The 24,294-nt window shown below is 35.7% G+C and overlaps 1 long non-coding RNA gene across 1 annotated transcript in view; it reads left to right on the top strand.

The window, feature by feature from the left end:
* The first annotated feature begins 220 nt into the window (after nt 1–220).
* The window catches only part of LOC111745775, an 85,169-nt gene continuing 61,095 nt past the window's right edge, over nt 221–24,294 (top strand). Inside the window, exons 1-2 of the long non-coding RNA XR_002782788.1 lie at nt 221–301; nt 13,549–13,687. This is a non-coding gene — a long non-coding RNA (uncharacterized LOC111745775). The remainder of the gene's footprint in view (nt 302–13,548; nt 13,688–24,294) is intronic.

Here is a 24,294-nt window from a genome sequence, read left to right as displayed (position 1 = left end):
CACCCCTTGTTTAAGGGGTGCAGCTGCTCCAGTCCTGGAGATCATTGCATCTGCAGGATGATGAGCCCAGTATTTCTTCCAGTTCTTGTAGAAGAGTACAAAATTGAGGTTTGTATGTGAACAATCTTCATTGTTACCGATTGGCACTAAATCACATCTGAAAAGGCCCTAGGCAAACCACAACAGACACATTTGCAATCACATGCCATTGTGCCTTAAAGGGGAACGTATCTAGTTCAGTATTTTGACAAGAGCTCAGGAAAGTTCTGGCATATGGCTATTGAGTGGAATACAACATTGGGTGAGTGGAGTGGCGGGCTGGGGTGGTTGGGATGGGGAAATCTGAGCATAAAGATAATCACAAAGGCACACATTGGGGGAGAAGGTAGCCGTGGTCTCATAAGAAGACATTGGTAATAACTTTTGTTAATTTCTCAGTTTTGCTGTGTGTCTATCTTTTCCTAGCTATTTATTATCTCTGATTAATTGTTAAAATTGAACTGTGGAACTCAAACACTGGGAGGGTCACATGAATAAAGAATGAAGACATTTTCTCTCCAACTCATAACAATACATATGCATACATCTCACACATCTCAAGTGTGTAGAAAGATGGAGTGTTGCTTTGCTCTTTTTATTACTTAAGAGTTTGGGATAGGAATGAACTGAAATAAAATATTATAGTGCATCATTGCATGATCTGAATTCCAGCATAATTCAAATACCTCCCACTAAGATTTGTCATTCTGCCTCCAGGCAGGACCATTTTTAAAGTGTTTTAGACATAAGAGCAACTATGGTATTTATTAAGCACTCCTGGGAATAAGATCTCCTTAAAAATACTCAGAAAGTTATCTCCTCTTGAATGAAGTTCTATATCTCTATCAAGGAGATGAAGATATAGCCTTCACACTGATATATCATAAAGGGCAAGAAAAGTAGGTTAGCATGCAGGGAGTAGAGTTAAGTCTGTGCCAGCAAGTATTCAAGAGGTATGCCTTATATAGCTCATGGCTTAATATCGGGAAACCCTCTTCCCCACTCTGTGTATTCAGAAGAGGGACTTGAGAATTCTGGAATATCAAACTCTATTAATTTTTAAACACTACTAGAAACTACTGCTTTTAAACATTGAAATATTAAGAAATGTTCTGTACCTAAAACTGATATTCTTATTTTAGAAAGTGCTTCTTCACCAACCATCACATTCTTTTGCAAGGAGCAAGCTAAAAGGGAGTAGTTTTTTTCTGAATTGCAAGTCTGTCTTCTCTGTTCCAGTTCAAGCCAATAATTTATTTTATGCAGTCACAGACCAAGAATTTTGAATTTTTGAGGCATTACTGAGAATAGCATATTCTCCGTGTTCCCAAAGACGCATTTCTAGATAACACATTGATTACTACATTCCTAAATGGATATTTCAGGTACTTTGTCTGTCTAGCAGCCTTATATTCTCACCTATTTGTCTGGGTAATTTCTGGCTCCAGAAGAACATATGGGCCATATTCACAACTTCTACCATTTTTAGTGTTTATCTTTATTCTGTCAAATTTCTTAAGAGTCTTTCCATTTCCCTTCTGTCTCTTTATTCTCTTCATTTTTCTCGAATGTACTGATTAGTAATTCATTTTCATAAAGTTCCAGTTTTAAAATTTGTAGGATGGTAAATCCATAAGCTAAAGTTTTAGTCCTTGCTCTGTCATTATTTAATATTAACAACTCGCATAGTTATTTAACAACCTCATGCCTTAGATTCCCCACTTACCAAATGCAATGAAGGCAGTTTCCTCTTACCGGCTTCGAAGAAATACAGTGGCAATGAATAATGTATGTAAATTGCATTGAGAGTCGTTGGAAAAATACAAGTTCTTGACCTCACTCTGCCAATAGCTCTGTTTGCAGCCTGTGCTAGTAACTTAGATTGTGCTTTGCTTTGGTTTCTTTAACTGAACAATCTGAGCAATAATTTCTTTCTCTACCTATTTCACAGAGATGTCTGAGCCTCGACAGACAGTTGTGATACTTTGAAAAGACAAACACTACTAACAATTTGAAGCAGTGTGGCCAAGCCTCTGGAATAGAAATAGTAATGAGTGCTATGGTAATCAATGTCCTATTAGGTGCAGGCACCTATGCTTTTTGTTAATTACATGCTCTCTCATAATCTTGTTTACTGTCTCTGCAATGTGGGTATAATTATCTCTGATGTGTGAAAAACTAATCTAAAGACACAAAGCTAATAAGAGGCAAAACCAAAATTTTGACCTAGTTTGTTAATTTTTGAGTATTATCTTAATACTTTTGAGTGTCACCTGTTTATGCATCAAAGCAGATAACTTCAGAAATTAGGACCAAACAAAGTAGGTGAGTGTGGCTTGAAATGTAAGTTTAAATATAGATACATAAGAGAGTACATTCTATGCCTAATCTATGTGATAGAAAGTAGATCATTTGTTGCCAAGGGCCAGGGTTAGTTGGGGGCTAGCTTGGGAAAGGCACAAGGAAACCCTTTGGGGTTATGGCAGTGTTCAATGTCTTAATCGTGGTGGTGGATACACAGATGCACACAGTTATCAAAACTCATTAATCCCCACACTTAGATAAATTATGATAAAATATAAATAAGATCTGGATAAAATAGAAACTATGTCTCAATAGACTTGATTTTAAAAACACAAGTACCATCATCTACTTGTTGTCTGATTGAGCAAGTTACTTAAAATACCTAAGTCTTATATTCCTTCTGTGAAAATGGGGATACTCATTGTGCCACTTCCAAAATGTTGATAATTCATACAAAGAGCTTACTAGCAAACTTGTCCATGGTAAGCACACAACACATGCTTATTCAACAAAAATACGTGTCAGGCAGTGATCTACATATGGAAAAATCAGTGGTAAATAAGAGAAAGTTCTTGCCTTCACAAGGCTTATATTCTGGACTGGTAGAAACAGACAAAAAGCAAGTAGACAAATAAATGACCAAGATACTGTCAAATAGCTATGAAGACAGTAAAATAGTGATAGGAAAATGAAGATGTGAAGATGATGACCATTTCCATGAGTGGTTAGTGAAGAATTCTGTGAGAAAGTGTTTTATCAAGTGAGATCTAGATAATATCAAGAAGGCTGCTACAGGAAATTCTGTTGGCAAGTGTTCCAGGCACAAGGGACAGAATGTCCGAAGTACTCAATGTGGGAGCAAGGTTCTGTTGAAAGGACTAAAAAATGGAAGAGATGAGTAAGATGTGAGTTTGAAAAGCTCGGCAGCGGGTTAGTCTTTCTATATTATGGGGAGACGCTGGAGGAAATTAAGCAGGGGAGTGATGTGTTCTGATTTAACTTATAATCATTTCTTTGACTTCTATGTAAAGTATGGATTATAAAAGAGTGAGAAAATCCATAGGGAGACTAGGCAAGAAATAGTAGTGCTTGGACTAGGATTTAGAGATGGTGAAACATGACCAGATTTGGGACCTATTTTAGACTAGAAAAAAGCAAAATTGCCAACAGTTTGGATGTGGCAAGGGGTAGAGAATCGTTTTTTGGCTTGAACCACTAGGTGCTATTTACTGGCTTGACATTTACTGATATTTAGCTATAATAATTTTTCTGAGAAGCCATTTCATAGGCTGTTAGGTATTATGTCACAAAGTGTTTCTGGGCTAACTACTGATATTAAAGTGTTTATATCCAAAGAGGTAGTTTGGGGTCAAACTTTTAGCTTTAAGTTTTAAGCTGTCTATTAGGTAATTAATGGGTTGTGTTGAAATCAGAAGGGTATTTGTGTGTGTATTTGTGTGTGTGTGTGTGTGTAGATCTGAGGGGTGTTTTTGTGTGTGTTTTTGTGTGTGTGTGTGTGTTTTGATCTGAGGGGTGTTTTTGTGTGTGTTTTTGTGTGTGTGGGGGTGTGTGTGCGCTCGCGCCCGCATGTGCAATGTTTTCTTGATTCTGCAGAGCTTTGCTTGCAAGAGTGACATTCAAGGGCAGAGCCTAGAGTTCCTTACCAATAGGGGTCTGGAGGTTGCCCCTTGCTCATATTTGTACCATATCTTACACTCCGCACAATCTTTACAGAGTAAAGATTTTTCCCAGTTGTGGTTCCCTCATTATTGTTTTATGTTTCTAAAACACCCACAATTCCCCAGTATCTCTAGAATGACAGGTGGGAAATTGTCCAGGAGACTCCTTTAATTTTCTTTCACAGTTTAGAATTCAAAGGCTGGAGAGGTTCAGAGTCAACATCACTTTAGTTGAATAATAAAGCTTTTCCTCCCACCTCGACTTCCTTCCTCCCTGGCTATTCTCCCTACTCCTCTCTGCTTGTGCTCCCTACTCCAGGAACCACTGGAAGTTTCACTCAGTGTGAAAGACTACTCTTGGATAAATGAAAGAATCACAGTCCCCAGGGGTCAACTGACAGCTGGTAGAACCTTTCATTCAATAATAATAAAGTTATTGCCTTCCTTTGGGCACATACAGACGTACCTCACAGATATTGCAGGTTGGGTTCCAGACCACCACAATAAAGCAAGTACCCCAATAAAGCAAGTTGCAATCTTCTTTTTTTTTTGGTGGTAGAGGGTCTTGCCTTCAATTGGTAAGGAAAATGTAACATCTGAGAAGCACGATAAAGCGAAATGCAATAAAATAAGGTATGCCTGTATTACCTGCCAGTGCTTTATAGGAATTCTCTCTTAATCCTTTTGGTGAACTCAAAAGCTTTCTTGTACAAACTTGTAAAGCTCTTTTATTGTCCACTTCTAATGTTTGAGTACATAGGCTCAGAGAGTAAAGTAATTGACCCAAGGCTACACAGCCTGTAAGTGATATAAGAGGGACTTCAACTCAGGTCTGTCTGGCTCCAGAGTCCAGATTTATAACTACTAAGCTGTAGGGCCATAATCCATCTAAACTTTTGAGTATGAGATGTTACAGAAAGATTCCCCAGGATCTTGGCTGGTTACTAAATGAATTACCGTGATGCTGACTGTGAAGCTTGGAGAACATGGCAGCTGCCATCTTTATTAAAAGCCAGTTTCTGTGTTACTTATGTGGAACGATCTGTTTGTTCTGATTTTGGCCTTTCATCAAAACATGGAAAAGAACGTCACCTTCATTTTTGGACTCAAAGAAATCTGATTTTCTGTTGACAAGTAGTTTTTTAAAGTGCACATTTAACCCATTGGTATTAATTCACTAAAAAAACCGTCCATACATTGTTACATGCTCCAAATCTCAGTCATATTGAATACTTGTAATACTTCCTATGCTTATATGAGGTATTCAGACATGTGATGTTCAGCAAATTAAGTTCAACAAAAAAGCCGTTGATTGACAAAAGCACAAAAGACTATTTTCCAGATTCATGTTGCTTTAAGGAATGGCTGGAACTTGTGAAAAGAAACAAAACACACACACACACACACACACACACACACACACACACATGAGAGAGAGAGAGAGGGAGGGAAGGAAGCAGAGAGAGAGGGAGGGAAGATTCACGTTTCACATTATATTTGTGTTTTTGTATTTCTGGCCTGTTTGAAAGCAAGATGTACTACAAATACTCTTTAAAAGCATGATCTCATGAGATTTTTACCCCATTTTAGCAGTATGAAATATTTGGTTTATATAGATGACAAACATTGGAAGCTGGCTCTAGAACCAGTCCAAACAAAGCCAGCAAATTTTCCATTGCTTCTTGCAAACTTTATTTTCTGGAATGGGGGCAAACATTATTCACCTTCCTATGACAACTTGCTATTCAGAAACTATGTCTTTATGTGACTCAAATGTACTTCATCTGAGTGATGGAGAAATGAAAGTCTGAATCCCAGATTGCTAACAAAGAGATGCAGATGCATCTATTAAAGTATATCTTCTCACTGATTTGTTTTTGACTTCTAGTTGGCATTTTTTCTTGCCTCTCAGCTTTGAAACTTGAGAATAAAATGCCTCTGGAAACAAAGCAAAGTGAGCTGAAGTGTGTGTATGTGTTATACAGAACACCGGGAATGATCTTTGTGCCATGCACAGCTACAGCTGTCACAGATTTTTCATCTACAGTAAGGTCAGCCAGACAAAAAGACCCAAGACAACACATTCAGCAGCATCTTTGTTCTCATCGCAGTCTAAAAGAGGTAACTTGTAGTGACTTCCAATTTTGGTCATGGTGATTTTTCAACACATCATTGTTTTGGATATTAATTGTTGGTCAGATGCGGGGAGTTCTTTCAAGCTCTTCAAATAAAATAAATGTAGCTTTCATTAAAGATGTTAACCCCAAATCTCTAGAGATAAATCACTTAACTCCTTACGTTAGAAACTGATTGATTTAATTCTAAATTGTTTTGTGAGAATAAGGATTAGTTATGAATTCAAAATGTTTTTCAATCATAAGGAGCATATTCTTATTCAGAATTTGATTAGATAAATTATAATAGAGATCTTTCGCTTTGATGTCTTCCTTGTAGCTTTCCTCACCCTTTTCCACATCAAATGGCTGAATGGAACCAATCTTTTACTTATTAGGTATCTAAGGTACAGTTAATAAAAAGAGATTTAGAAATTGTTCAATGATCGATGCTATCCATCTTCTAATCATTTGTGGTTATTTAAATGTAAAATTTTTGCACATTTTTTCTTTCTATTAACATTAACCATAACACAAGCTAAATAAATATTAGGGAGATTTAAATCTTGGTCTTTAAATTTTGTGATTTCAAAGATGATTTGGAAAGAACCTTCCTCTTTCTTGAAGCATTTTTTATGATAAGGGTGTTTACTTTTGGTGATTAAACAAAATGGAGAGTGCCAATTTAATTTTTTCCAGTAGACACTTATTTTTTGAACTTTAACTCAAATGGAACTCAGTGTCTTCTCCATTTTATTCCTAAAAGATTGTTTTATGTTCTGTCTACTTGCACAATATTTGATTTTATAAAATGTTCTGAGGAAAGAAACTTTACACCATCATACCAGGACTAATGCAAAATAGTATTTTCCTTGTGCTACTATTTACCTTTCTCTTTCTATTACTCGAGTGGTTATATACTGAATGGAAAGAGGTAACACAAACCTTCACAGACCTGAAAATTCATAATTAAGAACTGATTTGACAAGAGTTTTTTTTTTCTGCTGACAAATAAATGTCGCATTTAAAAAGAATATCATAAGAAGAGTAACAAATAGGCAAAAGAGCAAACATTGTTCCTTCTCTTCTTTGTGGTAGAATTACAGAGGGTTTTTCTTTCTTTCTTTTTTTTTTTCTTTTAAGTACTTACAATGACTACACTATTGACTCGGCATGCAGATCAAAAGACTGACAGATTTAATTCATGTTTCTGTGCCATACAAACAATGATATGTACAAGCCAATCTGTGCTGCTTTCAGCAAGTAATTGAAGGTAGTGCAAACACAGACTTTAAAAGATCAGTGGTGCCCGACTGAACCATTCGACAAAAAGCGATCCGACAGCTCATATTCGTTTTACTGTTTCGTTGGGATTCTGTTTTGCCTGCCCTCTGCCCTGCCCTTACTCTCCTGGAATTAATAGCGACTAATAGCCTGTGCATTGTGTCAACAGAAATGGATGCGTGCGCGCACACACGCACACACACACTATATTAACTCACTTGTCTGGTGCTGGGTGAAGAGATAAGCTCCAAGAGTACACAAGAATAATCTGAAGACATTTGGAAGTTAACCACAAGAAATCAATGTTTGCATAAGCTTCCATTACACTGGCAGCTTTTGCTCTGTAATGCCGGGATGGTTTGGGTAATGAGGTAATAAATTCATCCACGAATATATAAAGGATGACCCTGCAAGATTTTGACATGACATTTTCTGTGAATCTAACTTGGTTGGAAACTACAGGCAGCATTTTTCTCCAGTAATTTGTGTACTTGATGTATTTTTTTCAAATTGCATGTTGCCAGCAATTTGGTTTTTAAATACAATACTCTTTTGAAAAGTACTGAAGAAAATGAATAGAAAATCACCAGCATCATAGCAAATTATCCTAGGTCAACACATAATGCCTTCATTTTCCAGATGTCTCAATTCAGGCAGCTACTTTGGGCATTTTTGTCTAAGGATGCTTTTAAGTATTCCAAGTTTAATAATACATTTTCTGTTGTGTGTTACCATAGGCTAACATCATTGTATGTGTGTCTTCTACATTAAGGTTCCAAAAGAAATGAATTTAAATCAATGTACCCAGAGGCAGGGTTTTGCTGAATGTTTCCAATGAATTCTTTGTTCAAAACCCTTGCCTTTACTTAAGGGTCATGGGTAATTTTTCATGATTCTGCCTCGATTATAAAACTATAATTATTTTACGATAAAAGATCTTAAAATATAATTTCCAAGTTTTTTAATGTCCAGAGTTTAAACATTTGGAAGTCATCTATGCCATAATAATTAATTGATAAATTGTTTTAAGAATATTGGGTCTTTGTTATGACTGTCTTAAAAGGAGTTACATAATGCTGGTTATGAGAGTTACAAAGCCAGTTCATTGCAGACAAAAAATTGAATGATTTTAAAAACCAGCCTTCTGCTTTCAAAAAAGCAAAAGCAACAAAAAGTATAATACTTTCATGCCAGAATAATTATAATTTGAATCCTATCCTTTCAAACTTAAAAAAATAATATTATGCCCATTTTTTTAAAAAGTAAATAGGAACTTTAATCCATTAGTCATTGTGGAATATATGTGTGTGTGTGTGTGTGTGTGTGTGTGTATATACACACGCACCATTATATATATATATATACACACATATATATATATATATATATATACACATATATATATGTGTATATATATATATATAATGGTTTTTGGTCAGGGATTCTGGATAAGGGTTAGCTGCAGAGAAATGTTATATATATATAGTCAATTTTTTCTTCTTCTATAATGTTGTGGAGAGTGCTTTGTTTGCTAAGTCTTTTCTCTGCATTGGGTTTCTTCTGTGGATTTCTTAGAATCTAGAAATTTTGAGCATAAAAGTATAGCTTATGCATGTTTGTTACAACACAAGTTAGGAAATGGTTAAGTAACATTACCAGATCACATGAGCCGTTAGTGGCAGGGAGAGAAACTGACAATAAGAAGTGATTGCTAAAAGCTTGAACAGAACGTTGAAATATTTGAAAACTATGAATGTGAGGGATAGTAAAAAAAAACTGAGTGTGTCTAGTCAAGGAAAGGGCTTAAGAGAAGTCTGATAACTGTCTTTTCATTTGAATGGTTGCCATGTGGAACTCTACATGAGTGTCATCTTAATCAGTTTGGGCTTCTATAACAAAAATTCTACATAGACTGTGTGGCTTAAACGACAAAAACTTATTTCTCACAATTTTGGAAGCTGGAATTCAGAGACAAGAGTGTCAGCATGGTGGGTTCTTGGTGAAGGCCATCTTCTTGTTTTACAAAAGACTATCTCATTGTATCCTCATTTTATAGAGAGAAAAGAAGTAAGCTCTCTCCTGTGTCTTCTCAAAAGTGCACTAGTCCCACCAGAGACTAGTTATCTAATTACCTCTCCCAAAAGTCCCATCTCCAAATATTACCACACTGGGCATTAGAGTTTCAACATGCCAATTTTGGGGAAACAGACATCCAGCAAATAGCAAACGCTCTAGAAAAAAAAGAAAAAGAAAACTAGGGTGGGGATTACAACATAGCAGGTGTGGGATCTTATTGAAGATGAAGAAGGAATCAACAACTAGAAATATTCAACAGTGGTGTGAGCTGTGTTTCAAGTACCAAACCCCTCTTCATAGAAGACAACCAAGGAGATGCTGAATGGTTTTTGGTCAGGGATTCTGGATAAGGGTTAGCTGCAGAGAAATGTTAGCATATGCGAGAAACTCCTTCCTTCCCCAGGACCACATTTCCTTCACACCAAGCAATACAAAGAACCCAACTCCATAAAGATAAGGTTGCATATATACATCATTTTGAAACTTAAATGACATTGTAATAAAAACTAAGAGAAGAAACCAAATTTATTCTAGTGTGTACAGCTGTTTAGATAAAACTTTGATTATCAAAATATCAGCAGCTCTTTTGTTATGCCAGGTATAAGGGATACTTTTAATTCTACCAAACAAAATCTATAAGCTTCAAAGTCATCAATGGGAATTTTCAGGTTTTTGATTTTGCTGCTATGGGTTCCATGTCCCACTTCAGGGTAAGAAGCCACAAGGAAGGTAAGGAAATGGGGGATTATGTGTACTACACTTGATTAAGTGAACTGTGTTCCTTTTTTGCAGTGCAAAGTCTAATCAGTTAGTCTATATATGAAAGCATTGCAATAATATGGTCTAGAAGCAAACAAACATAAATCATCACTTTGGCAACAAACCAAACCAATAGGGAACAAAGCATAGAGGTAATTCTTAGGTGGTAGAATAATAGCATAACCCAAGATGGCTTTATGTTATTCCAGAGACAGAACAGGGTTGAGCATTGTTCCTAAATACTGCAATATCTGCAAAGGTGAGATGATGATTATAAATCAGGATGTTACAAAGAGAAGAAAAAGCCAGAGCTTGAGACAGATGCTCCAATTAGCAAGATATCCATTTCCAAATTATTATGTTTTCAAATAAATTCTGACATGCAATTGCAGAACATTGGAAAATAATACAAAACCAGCCCAAGTAGAAACAGGAAGCAAATCTTGGCAGAGCTGTATGCCCTCAGTATATAACTAATAATTCATTCCATTGCTGAGTAGGGGATGGGAGTGGTGATGAATAGAATGATTTTAAAACTCAGCCTTCAACTTGAGATGGTTTTCCTAAACTAGGAGTTACAAATTGAAACTGGCAAAGTTAGAAAAAAAATATCTTGTAATTACTAAAGCAGATAGTTCAATGAGATAGTTTAAATTGATCTATAAGGACCCTCATGTTCTAAAGTATCAGATATAGCTGAAAAGTCTTATAAGCTTAATTTTATCCTCTGGTACATGGCATGCATCAATAGTCATCTCAGAAAATCTATACCATGCCTACACACAGACATAAAATTCTGTTTTCTTTTCAGTAAGTCCATTCATACTATCCAGTTGGGACCAGTGTAGGCCCGCAAAAATATTAACCCCACTCTCAGCCTTTCCAACCCCAAATTCATATAAGCCAGTTTTTCAGAGAGGAAGAGAACATAGAGATGCCTGTATTGACTTGAAAACGCTGTGCTCTTGATAAAGTAGGGGAATGAGGAGGAGTAAGCAGTGTTTTTCAAAGTATGATCCTATGTAAGAATCAGCAGTATTGCTTCTTACCAAAGCAGTTTCCTAGAATCACTCCAGCCCTATAAAATAAGATACTGTGGAGGCTGGACTTGCGTTTTAAAGACTCTCACAAGGATTTCAGTACATTATCTTTTGAGTATCATTGGTTGAAGTGGAAGCATGAGGGTTCTCTCCAGCATCCTCCATAACCTCTAGAATTTGTGAACATTGTAAAATCAGCATTAAGAAATGACTGCTGGAAAGAAAAGAAAAGAAAGCTAACGGAGATGAGATGAGAAAGGAAAACATGAAAAATGACAAGTTTTAAGATCCAATAATTCGAAGTCTGAATGTCTGAGTATGACATATGTAGACAAAAGTTATTGAAATCAAAAGCAATGGTTTGGGGATAGAATAAGGGAAGGGTATAGAATGCCTGCGTTCTTAAGCTGTCATTTATGTCAGCCTATTGCTTGTCACTGGATATAAGCTAAGAATCCCCTTTGTATAACACAGCCATGAATCTTGGAAATTCTTACAAGCACGTTTACGTGCCATTTGACTCAGCTGAAGCTTTTCTGTTGGAGTTCAGTTTATACAGCTGTTGCCAGTGCGATATTAATAATGATATTTTATGCCAGGCAATATTCAAAACCTTTTAGATGTATTATCTCAATTAATCTTTTCCATGCTTCTCTGAGGTAGACGCTATTAATCTTCCTGTTTTACAAATAAGGACACTGAAGCTCAGAGAAGTTGAATTCTCGGTACATGGTGCCAGTTACTCAAAAGCAGAACCAGGCTGTAAACAGAATACTCACTACAGAGCTTGTGTTTTAAACCAGGATGTTATTCTGCCTCCAATTTTGGGACCACATTATATAGCAGCGGTCAGCAAACTTTTTATGTAAAAGGCCACATAATACATATTTAGGCTTTTTATGTAAAAGGCCACATAATACATATTTGGGCTTTGTAGGCCAATACAGTCTCTGCCATTATAGATGAAAGTCATGGCCAAACTGTGTACAAATCAATGGGTGTGGCTATGTTTCAATAAAACTTTATTTACAAAAATAGATGACAGGCTGAGGTTTACTGTTCTATAGTATTTAAAAATGTCCCCCCTTGTGGAGATATAAATGAACTACAAGTTTCTATTTTTAAAGAAAGGCTTTTATGAACAAAGATTTTACATTCTCTTCTGGTGTAAATTTCTGCCCCTTCTAACAACCAAGAGGCAAAAAGGCCTGTGCTTAGAGGACATTTCCAGAAGTGGTGATGGGTTTGCTTTGCTTTGAAGTGTTCACACTGTCTCACCTAGTTTCTCCTAGAAATATGGGTTTATGAAACAGCCAGCTGGGCTCAAAGGGAGGAGGGGGACTCTCTCTCAAAGGGAAACTGATTTTGCACTTGGAGAATGTATTTCACCTGGGAGGTGATCACACCTGTGATCTAGGCTTCTTTATCTCCATACTTTAATCCAAAGAGGTGTTCGAACCAGGCAAAATGAATGATTCTGATAACTAAACTGGTGTGTGCGCTGTAAACTTTTTTGCATTGTGAGCACATGTCCCAATTCAACATTGTTTGAAAACATTTGCTTCTCATTTCATCAAAATGAGAAGACCTCTCCCATCTAAACTCAGATGGCCTGTTAATGAGCGACTTACAAATAGTAAATGTTATTGATAGTGGCTTTCGGAAATTCTCTAAACTCTCTGGAATTTGGTTTCTCTCCATCTGTAAACTGGGTCTATGACAGCTGCCATTTCCACAGAACTGGGAAGATTGAATAGAGGAATAGACACTGAAAAGCCTCGATAAGTTCAGAGAACTAAATAACACTCGTTGGTAATCGTATTTTTAAAATCATTTGGGGTCAGGTAAATTATACTTACTCCTTGTATGTAAATGTAAGCTTTGGTAAGTGGATGACAGCAAAGTGTGATTTTCACTGTAAAATAGCACAGGACAATATTTTCAAAAGTTCATATACAAGTCCATTCGTTACAGTCATTACAGAGAACTCTGGAACTGTTCTATATGCACTATGAAAGAGGACTGAAGACCTTCAGGCACACTCTGATGAAATATGACAAGAGTGGATATTGGCTTTGAATCCAGATGCCTTGCAGTGATAACTGCCACTTTTTAAATGTAAATGATTAGCCATGTTTTTAAGAAAAAATGTAAAGGAAGGAGTTGTCATTTTAACAAAACTGGGAGAAGCTGTACTGTCCTCCCATCAAAGGGTTGCCAGAGGGAGTGATTCTTTTCTCTTACTTTTTACAGACTTTGCTTGGGAAACTTCAGCATTTATGTGGACAATGGCATGGATTCTTCTGGTTACCAGCAACTGCTTGGTCATAATGGAGAGACTGACATCCACATAAAGGAGACAAAGCATATGAGATCTACATGGCTCCTCGAGGTGTCCACAAATTAAATTCATAGCTTGAAGAATATTTACTTATATGAGATTCGAGTGTCTTTTCTTTTTTTGGGGGGGGGGGAAGGAGTTTGGATTAATGAAGCTAACATAAGCATAATCGGGAATAATGCAAAGAGTGATATGATCATGGTTCTTCAATAATAAACCCACCAAAATGTTCTGAATAATGTAAAATGTCTAATTCTTATTATAAATTCTCTATTTATTGAGAACTTACTCTGTGTCAGTAATCGTGATAAGGGCATTACATAAATTATTTCATTTATCTCACTCCATCTCTATTTAGTAGGCAATTTTATTTTCTACATTTATACAGATGAAGAAAATGGCCTGAGGCACATAGCTTATAAATGGAATTTTAACCCAGATCTGTCTGATGCAAAAACCATAGCACTTAATCACTAGTCAGGGGAAAAAAAAAAAAAAAAACAGAGATAATGGAGAACCGAGTTTGGTTTATATAGAATTGTAACTAAGGAAATAGAGCTCATGAGTAACTTTGGTGATATAATGAAAGGAGAGGGTAAACATCATTTTTCTTTTCTTCGGAGAAGGAACACAAGAGGTCAGAGTGGATGACATCTTCCCAGCTGAGGTCCCCTAACCAGTGTAAACATCCCCTCCTCAGACCTTCCTTTGCTGCTCTATCGAAAAGAGCACCTGCACATTATTTTTTCTCTCAACATTCTGTTTGTTTCTATCATATGACCTGTCATAATTTGAAAATTTTCATTTACATATATATCGATTTCATGTTTTACCCATTACACTGTGAGCTCTGTGGGTGCTGGTTCCTAGGGGTCTTTGTTCTGCATGTCTCCCCAGCACCTCATAGTCCCGGGAACATAGTAAGCACACAGAACTCAACAGTAAGAATTATCTTTATTGAGCACTTACTAGGTGCTGGGTGCTCTTCCAAACTCTTTATGTGTATAATCTCATTTAACCCTCACCGTGTCTCTCTGCTCACATTAGACTCAGAGGGAGGATATGACTATGCTCTGCGAGGTCCTTTTACTTATCACTGGTTCTTTTCATTCCCTGTCCTGCAGCTCCACTGCCTGCCGTTTAAACATGTTTTCTTTACTAGGTCTGCCACAAAACTGTTCTTTGTTTATTTATTCTTGATTATTTGCTTGCTTATTATATATGCATATTTTTATATAATAGAATGTACCATATATAATATACATATACACAAAGAGATTTATTCTTTCTCTTGTGAAGCTGGGCTATTTTTGTTGGACAAATGTCAGATAATACTAGCCATGAAGCAGAATCAAAATCGCTTTATGTATCAGTTTAAAAAGAAAGAAAATGAATACAGCTTCTGAGAGAAAATAACATTAGAAGAAGGATGAATAAAGTTCATTTAATATACAGCTATTGAATTTCTGGTTTATTTATCCCTGTGTTTGTGAAGAATAGGAGTGAAATTCAAGACTCAGTTTCACCATTAAGAAGTTTTACAATTTTTAAAGTTGCGGCAGTATGGGCATTCTTGAGAACAATCTTTTGGGAAGATGAGTCACATGTCCCTTGAGACTTACCCAAAGCTCCTGACTTACACTTTAAGTCAGCTTGCTAGTGAAACGCATGTGCAAGGAACTTAGTAAATAAATACCACAACAACTACCCAATGTCATATGGGTGGGATAAAGGAGCTTTGATGACTAACAGTAAATGTTTAATATAATTTTACATTATCTTAGAATTAAATGGGAAAATAAGATGTGCAAGATTCTAGGTTGGAAGATCTGGGAGGGATAAGAAGGGAGACAAAAATTATCTAAACATTAGATAAAGCAGAACTAGTTCAAGTATAGATGTTGAATTATTAATATAGTCTTGTACGTAGTAAATATTCAATAAACATTTGTTTTGACTGATTTGATTTCAAGAGCGCTTATGAAAAGAAATGTTCTCCCTCTCTACCCACATGTCAGTACAAGTCTTTCACTCAAACAGAAGGAAAGATTAGCTGTTTATTTTTAATCATCTTGAGAACAAGGCGCCTGCAAGAGATTGCTTTATTCTCTTATCTTCCTGCACCATCCCACGCTTTGACTATCATAAATCATTCTCTCTCCTTTCCTCTGTTCTCTGCCCATGGGACCTGTGACTTCCATTCTTAGACACATCTATGCCATATGGGTAAAAGAACAAAGTGAGTAGTCATTTCCTTTATCTGTTTTTATAAACAGCCCAGGAACATGAGACAGGATCTAGGGAAGTTTATGCAGGAAAATGAATGACGTATCTGAACGGGGGGCTAAAGTAGGGAGTGGGACTGAAGGAGATTAGACGTATCACCTTAAGGGGAGCTTAAAGGGAGAGTTTCGTTATTAAGGGATAATTAGAATTTGTTTAAGATTTAAATTAGTTTGCTTTGCTTTTCACTCATTTAAAGAGAACCAATTAAAGGCAGACCCAAGAGCCTATAAAAGACATGAGTCTAAGAGTCAGAATCCCCACATTGAAAATGTTTAGTGGTCACTGGCAGATGTGCTGTCAAAAAGATATTCCACATCACATTTCTGTCATGCTGAGAATGGGGGAACCCCTGACAAGGGCTTGCCACACAAGAGTGGATCTCTCTGTCTTCCCAAGGTGAAAATCCAGGATGGCAGCTTTTGGCGGAGTTTGATATCCTGGAATTTGCATTAGACAATAAGCGATATCTTTGATCATTGATTCCAAATTATCTAAGAAGGGCTGTAGAGATTTAATTGCTCAGATTGGCTGTAGAAACATAGAAAAGGAGGCAGGTGGTCATAGCCTTCGTAGGACCAGAAGCTTGAATGTTTGCACACCACAACTCTGCAACATAGGATGGATAGAGGAAAGGCAGTAATTACAAGAAGAAGCTCTTTTAGAGGGCATCATTTGCCTGCAACACATTCTTAATAGCTGTTATCTCAGGCTATTCTAAGTTATCTAGAATAACATGTTCTTTCTGCCTCTCTCTCGTTCACTCTCTGCCTCTTCCTTCCCCTCTTTCTTTCTGTTTCTTACCCTATCCACTACAGAGGAGTTATGAAGCCTCTACAATTCTACAATATTTATCTATATATTGCCATCCACTCCTCCCCATTGCTTTCCTCTTCCTCTTTTTGGGCTAGCGACTGATAAGATTTGTGCATATTAGGCATGTTAAACTTGTAGTGAAATATTTGACTCTTTGGAAGTTGAACAGGGCCTAAAAGATATATAGATATATGACAAATAGTTTGGAAAGGGTCAGAAAAATATGACACTAAGCAGATTTATAAATTAAGCATCTGCCAATAATGCAATTTTGTTTTAGTGAACAACTATTGGAACAAGAGTGCTTTATTGAATAGCTGGATCCTTTAGTAGCCTGGGAAGGGAAATAGTATTTTTGGGTGGGGACAGTATTTTGCAATTACTTGAGAATCACTCTGTTCCCAATCATGGAGAAATGAATTGAACTTACTTTATTTAAAACAAACAAAAACTACACGATATCACTTATATGTGGGATATAAACGTAAAAGCAACAAACAAACAGAGACTCATGGACATGAACAGTAGACTAGTAGTTACCAGAGGGTAGGGGGAAGAGGGGAAGGGGAAGTAGTTGGGGTAAAAGGGGTCAAATATGTGGTGACAGAAAGAAATCTAACTATAGGCTGTGAACACACAGACAATATATGTTTGCCTTACTGTCGAATTGTACACCTGAAACTTACTGGATTTCGTTTACCAATGTCACCATAATAAAAATTTTTTTTTAAATTAAAAAAATAAATTACATATAAACTTGCTAAAAGTTTCCTTATATAGTCAGTCTTGGTTTTATGGGGTAAATAATCCATAAATGTAGATATAAAATAATTGCTAAAGATATTAAATGCACAATTTAATATGAAAATGCTATTGTTATAGTTGACTAAGTATATGAATTGATACAATATAAAACCAATGTTTAGCAAGAATATATGTTTATTAAAATATATAAATCTCAATTATTCCAAAAAATAAAAATAAAAAATAAAACAAACAAAAAAACCAAAACCAAAAGCCAAAACAGAACCAAAAAATACACATTAAAATAGAATTGTTCCAATGAAAACTGAAGTTCTTCTCTTCCCTTGATTCTGTAATATTTTCTAGAGATGTGGCAGGGACCTCAGTAATTTCAGAATGTTAGAATTACAGGGAACTTGAGAGACCCAGCTCAAGGGACAAGAGGCTTTGAGGGCCAGGATATTTTGCCTAATGGCACACCATAAGGGATGTCATGCTTAGAATAGGAGGAATAGGACTGCATCTGAAGTGTGGACTGGGCTGAACTTTTACATAAGATAACAACTCTCTCTGAGCCTGTTTCCTCTTGTGCAAAACCAGAGATTCTAGCAAGGCTCGGGTGAGAATGAGAAGAGATCCCTATAAATTTTAAAGCACTATGCACATACAAAATGTGCAGATGGGAACATATATGAAGTAATTGGATAGGAACTTGTAGTTCTCTTTTTTGTTTTTTCCATAAGTGAAATATTCAGCCAGGATCTGCTGGATTCACTGCTGGAGTTATTAATCCTTTTGGACTCATGTACTTCTATGAGAAATTGATCCAAGTAATGGACTCTCACTTCAGAGAAATTGGCCTGTGCCCATGCACACACGTGCACACACACACACACCCACACACACACACACACACACACACCCCTGCACATTTCATACGCACATATGACTTTATGTCTTGCCTGCTTCTGTTAATTCCAGCATGGCATAGTGGTATGAGCATAGATTCTAGAGACTGGTAGACTTGGGTTCAAATTCTAGCCCTGCTACTTGCCAGGTTCATGACTTTAGATAAGTTATTTAACATCTTTGAGCTTCAATTTAGTTTCTTCAGTTGTAATAAAGGGTTAACACCCAACTACCACATTCTAGTATCTGTTTGGCTTCTATTTGGGGTTCTCGATAAATGGTAGGAGTGGTAGTTATTACCACCACTTTTATTATTACTATGATTTCACATAGTCCTAAGGTTTTGACTTGTTATATGCCTCACAAGGTTCTGCTGTTGTGGAACTTTGAGTGATGTATGGATAAAAATAGCCCTAGGGAGATTTTCAATATTGTCAAATTAAAGCAAAGAAAATTTTAGCAAGTATTTCAACCCACCAGTGAAAATGTTTCCACCTAATTTGGGAAACGTGTAGTAGCCATAACCCACTAAAAATGTTTTTACTGGAAAGGGTAGATAAAAATGTTTAATAGACTGACAAGTGCAGCTGTAAATCTAACTTAACATTTTAAAGACAAAACTCTTGTCTGGATAATGCCTATCATGTAGACTTTCATGGAGATATAAATTTGCATTATTTTTAGAATAAAACGTTATGAAGTCAATTAGGCCAAATAAAGGGTTATACTGATGGAGTATGTCACCTCCTGGTTTTGTCAGTTTCCTTGACTTCAGTATCTTTTCAATTCCCCTATTTTGACTATTCCCTGGTTTATAGTAACCACTCTTTCCCTATGGACCATTTCTCTTTTTTTTCTTTTAAATTTTTTTTTTCCCAAGGTTCTGATGTTAGTCAGTGTAACATCTAATATAATTTGGATTCTCTTTTTGCATTTGGTTTTGAACAATCACAACCAGATGTTGCTTTCATTATAGCCTGATTCCCATTCAATAAGGTTTGGGTGTTTCAGAATATTTTGCAATCAAAAGCTTCCTTCACATTCTTTTAAGTTCACAGTGATTTAGATTTTCCTATAATCCATTTGGTTCCAACATAGGGTTATAGCACTGAAGGGGATTTTAGAGGGCATTTACTCCAATCCCCTGTGTTAGAGCTGAGGAAACTGAACCCTCGAAAGACTTTGTGACCAATGCTGGTAATATAGCTAATACTTGACAAATCTGGTAAGAAATCACGTACGGATCTCACTTCCCCCAGGCCATTTCCAGCTTAAAAACTACATAGTTGACCACTAAAATACTTTTAAACTTAAAAAAAAAAAATCACTCTTATTTATCTACTATATTCTAAATTCAACCCAGAATGGTGTTTAAAAATCTCTAAGAATGACTGCAAATTAAAGATGTTTTATTGTGACTTTTCTTGAAATATGTACTTTTAAAGCTAATCATTACATTTGTATCTCTGAGCTTGAAACAAACTTGTACTACTTCAATTTCTATATTCTTTGAACATTTTAAACAAAGAGGTCAGTTTTTAAGCAATAAGTCTTCTCTATTTAAGCAGTTTCCAAATGTAAAGTCTGAAAATAAAGAGAAGTGAAGTCATCAGTAGATCATATATCATTTAGGGGCATATGCAGAACTTTAATACTTTTCTCACTAGCAAAAGTAAAGTTTAAAATTTAATCCATGTAGAAAGGAAAAACCCAGAAGAACTAAAGCTTTTGTTAAACAAGACCAAAAAGAATATAATTTAGAAAATGTATACTATAAATGCTAGCACATAAAAATGCCTTCATTTTAATTACAATTCACTTTTGATTTAACTGGTATTGAAATGAGGAATGCAAAGGCAAGTTTAAAGTTTTTTTTAATGGGATATCTGCCAACTACCAGCAATTGAGTAATTATTTTCCCCACAGGACACTGGGCTCATTGGAATGTGGCTTAAAATAATAATCAGATTCAAAGAAATTCTTATGCCAGCGTAACATGGAATTTGGTCGTGATGCTCTTTTTAGTAACATGCTAAGCTTAATTTAGAGAAACATGTTTCAATTCTATTTAGCAGAATGTACAGTAGATACTCAGTAGGATAAGAAAAGACTTCTTTTCTGCTATCAGCTCAAAAACTCCTATAAGACTTTCATTTACAGGCTTAGAAGACTCTGATTTAATCATCCATCCATCACCTCCAGTAATAAACTCTTGAGCTCCATCATATGTGGGGTACTGTGGTAAACACTGAGGACAGAAGTTAATTCTATTTAAATCAGTGTTATCCCCAAGTGTATTTGGTGTAACTCTAACTTTTTGAGAAAAATAAAATAAATGTAGGAATCTATATAAAAACCAGTAATGATAAAACCAACATTTAGACACATTCTGTGCAAACCCTGTTCCATATTATCTATTCCACATCATTCCATTTAGTCCTCACATAAGCTCTAAAAGAGGAGTCATCGAGGATTAAGAAGGTTAACTAAGGAGTTCTAGGTCCTGTAGCTCATATATGGTAAAGGTGACCTTCAAACACAGTCTGATTTTAGATCTTATATTTTCAACACAACAATATATCTAGAGGGCCTCAACCATTATTTTCCATAATGGGCTGGTTTAATTGATGTTAAGTTTTAATGTGAAATCTGAATTGTCCATACCCATTCTTGAAATTACTTGAACGTGAAATTTACTGTGCCTAAGATTTAGATGTATTTTATTACATCTGAGCTCACTGTAGCAGCCAGAATGTGACAACTAATATGCAATTCGAGTTCTGTGATTTCTTCTGCAAAAAGGCTTGAATTCTAAGGGATCGCCAAAAGATCTGGGAAGCTAAAGGCAAAGTGTGGTTCACGGAATAGCACTTCAAGGTTCTCATCCCACAATTGACAGGATAGTTTCTAACCTAAAGTGATGATGACATTTCTAAGGAGTTATGCGCATAACTCATTTCTAAGGAGTTATGTTCCCTGTGTCTGTGCCATGATTATGCACTACACTCTCTGAAAGACTGGAATGACTTGGAGCTCTGGAGCTGTGAAGCACGATTCTCTGGTTTGGTCAAGCAAAACCATGTACTCCTCTAGTATCACAGAACTTCAGCCCATTGAACACACGTAGTGAGGTAAACCTTAAGGAATTTGGTGTGCTTAAAGTTCTGCAATATCCAATATATGGTTTGGACATTGCACCAGTGATCTGGCCTGTGGCTTGTTCTGGGCCATAGAAACATTTAAAAAAAAAATGGAAGTTTGAGAAATTTGAAAAAATGAAATTAGTCTGTTATTAGTCCCTTGCCTCTAAATTGAAATTTTGGTACTAGTGTGTGATTGTGCTGCTTACAGTTATCAAAAATAATAGTCTGTATTTTACAGAGTGATCTTGCCTTACTGTTTCTATTATCTAATAAACAGTATGTATATGGAAAAGAACTTTCAGGATAACATTGTATATTCTCAGTCTTGGAGATTCACCTTGTATCTTCGCATAGTAAAGATGCTGAAGTCTCACAGTCTTTTTAAAGATAAGTTTCTCAAGCTTATTTGACCACATAATAACATTTTTGGTAATCATTATTAACACAGAACTAGTATTCTGTGGAAGAAAGGAATGTCCACATGGGAATAACCATTCCGATACAAAATGTCTCCTTTTCCAATTTTCCACTGATTTCTTTTGTTTTCTTTTTTTTTTAATTTTGCAAAATTTCAAACACACATAGAAAGAAAAGTATAACGAACCCCATATATCTATCAATTTGATATAACAATTATTTCAATTTCACCATATTGCTTCACCTTTTTCTTTCTTTTTTTTTTTTTTGAGGTGATTTAAAACCAGTCCCATCACAAACATCATTAATGTTTTATCCTTAACTACTTTGGTATATTGCTATAAAAAATAAGAATTTTCTTTACCTATCTACCATGCCTTTATAACCTTTAACAAAATTAACCCTACTGTTTTAATGGTGTCTACCACACATTTGATATTCAAATTTTCTGTTCCCCATATGTCTTCTTTTTTAAATGTACTATTTAATGGCTTTTAGTATACTCACAGAGTTGTGCATCCATCACCATAATCAATTTTTACAAATTTTTATTTACCCTCACAAGAAACCCTACTTCTCTTAGCCATCATCCCCAAATCCCCACATTTTCCCTTAGTGGTTACCCTTAGGCAACTACTAATCTACTTTTTGTTTCTGAAGATTTGCTTATTTTTGGACGTCTCAAGCAAACAGAATCATACAATAAGTGGTCCTTTGTGTCTGGCTCCTATCACCTAGCATAAAGCTTTCAAGGGTCATCTATGTTGCAGCATGTATCTATACTTCATTCCTTTTTATGGTTAAATAATATTTCATTGTATAGATATACCACATATTATTCATCCATTTGCCAGTTGAAGGACATTTTGGTTCTTTCTACTTTTTTGTGATTTCTTTTTATTATGAAAAATTCCAAACATATGCAAAAAAAGAGAATAATGCAGAACAAAAAACCCAGGTAACATCTCATAGTTTCCATATTATTAACTTTTGACCCATTTGGTTTAATCTACACTTCAGCACTACCTTGCTCTTTAGGTTGTTTGAAGCAAATTCCAGATATCATATCGTTGTATCCATAAATATTTCAGTATGTGTTTGTAAATGGTAAGCACTCCTTTTAAAAAACCATCACTATTATCACACCTAAAAAATAAACAATAATTCCTAATACCATCAGATACATGGTTCACTTATAACTTAATGTTCACCAAGATGCTTACTCCATATATTAAGTTTGATTTACTTAGTAAATCAAACTTAATATATTGATACTGAAATTGTCAAAGCCAATTGATTTATATATAGGATCATGACATAAAGAATTCCATGGTGAGATCTATCACATGCAGAATATGCCTCCACTTGTCATTCCTGGGTCTCCCAGATGGCCTTTTCCAAGCTCAGAGGTACATGAGTCTAGAGTTCAGGGAAAGATCAGAATGCTGAGATCTGTCACAGACAAGTTGGGCCAAGATTTTATTAAATGGAGGGTTGTAGTATTGATCTATGCAAAAACAATGATCTGCCAGACAGAAATTCTTTCTATACAACCAGGTCATAGAGTATAGTCTGGGCTGAGGCCATAGCCATGAGGGGGAAGCAGTACTACTGGCTGACATGGGGAATAGAAACAAAAACAAAAGTTTCAGGTAGGATATAATCTTCTCTTTCAGTCAAAGGATCTGGCGCTCTGATTTTATCAATGTATAATTATGTTGATATCTTTCTTTTTTCCATTCTTGGAGAAAAATTATACTATTTGTCATGAAAATCATAATTTAGTCTTTCAAATACTTTTTAAAGATCTCTAAATTCTTTTTGACACATAAAAATTTGTTTTTATCTAACCTATACAGATAAAAGAACTACTCTTCTCTTACTCTTCCTACTGAATGGTTATAATTTTTAAGAATGTGTATTTTGACCCTCAATAGAGAAATGAACTTAACTAGTGGCAAATTCAGCAAATGTTATGTGTGTATGTCTGTTACTCAAATGAATGTTTTTGTTTCTCAATTTTGTCACATTGATGTATACACTGTTAAATTGAATGCTGGGGATGAGAAAAGTATGACACTGACTGGGTGTGGCTTATGAGCAGCTAATTAATTAGGAGGATTTTGATCTATGGCAGTGGTTCTTAAGCATGTGTCCTTAGGTAAATTTAAGGAATACTTGGAAAACTTACAAGTGCCATGTAAACATTTGTGTATTTGTCTGGACATAAATGATTTTTTTTTTCTTTTTGGTAAATCCATAGCTTTTACAATTTCTTTAAGGAGTCTGTGACACTCTCCTTCAAAATGTTAAAAATCAGCAATTTGAGGGTTTGACAAGAGGAAC

This window comes from Pteropus vampyrus, unplaced genomic scaffold (assembly GCF_000151845.1).
Source record: "Pteropus vampyrus isolate Shadow unplaced genomic scaffold, Pvam_2.0 Scaffold165, whole genome shotgun sequence".
NCBI lineage: Eukaryota > Metazoa > Chordata > Mammalia > Chiroptera > Pteropodidae > Pteropus > Pteropus vampyrus.
This window is presented reverse-complemented; position numbering and strand designations above follow the sequence as displayed.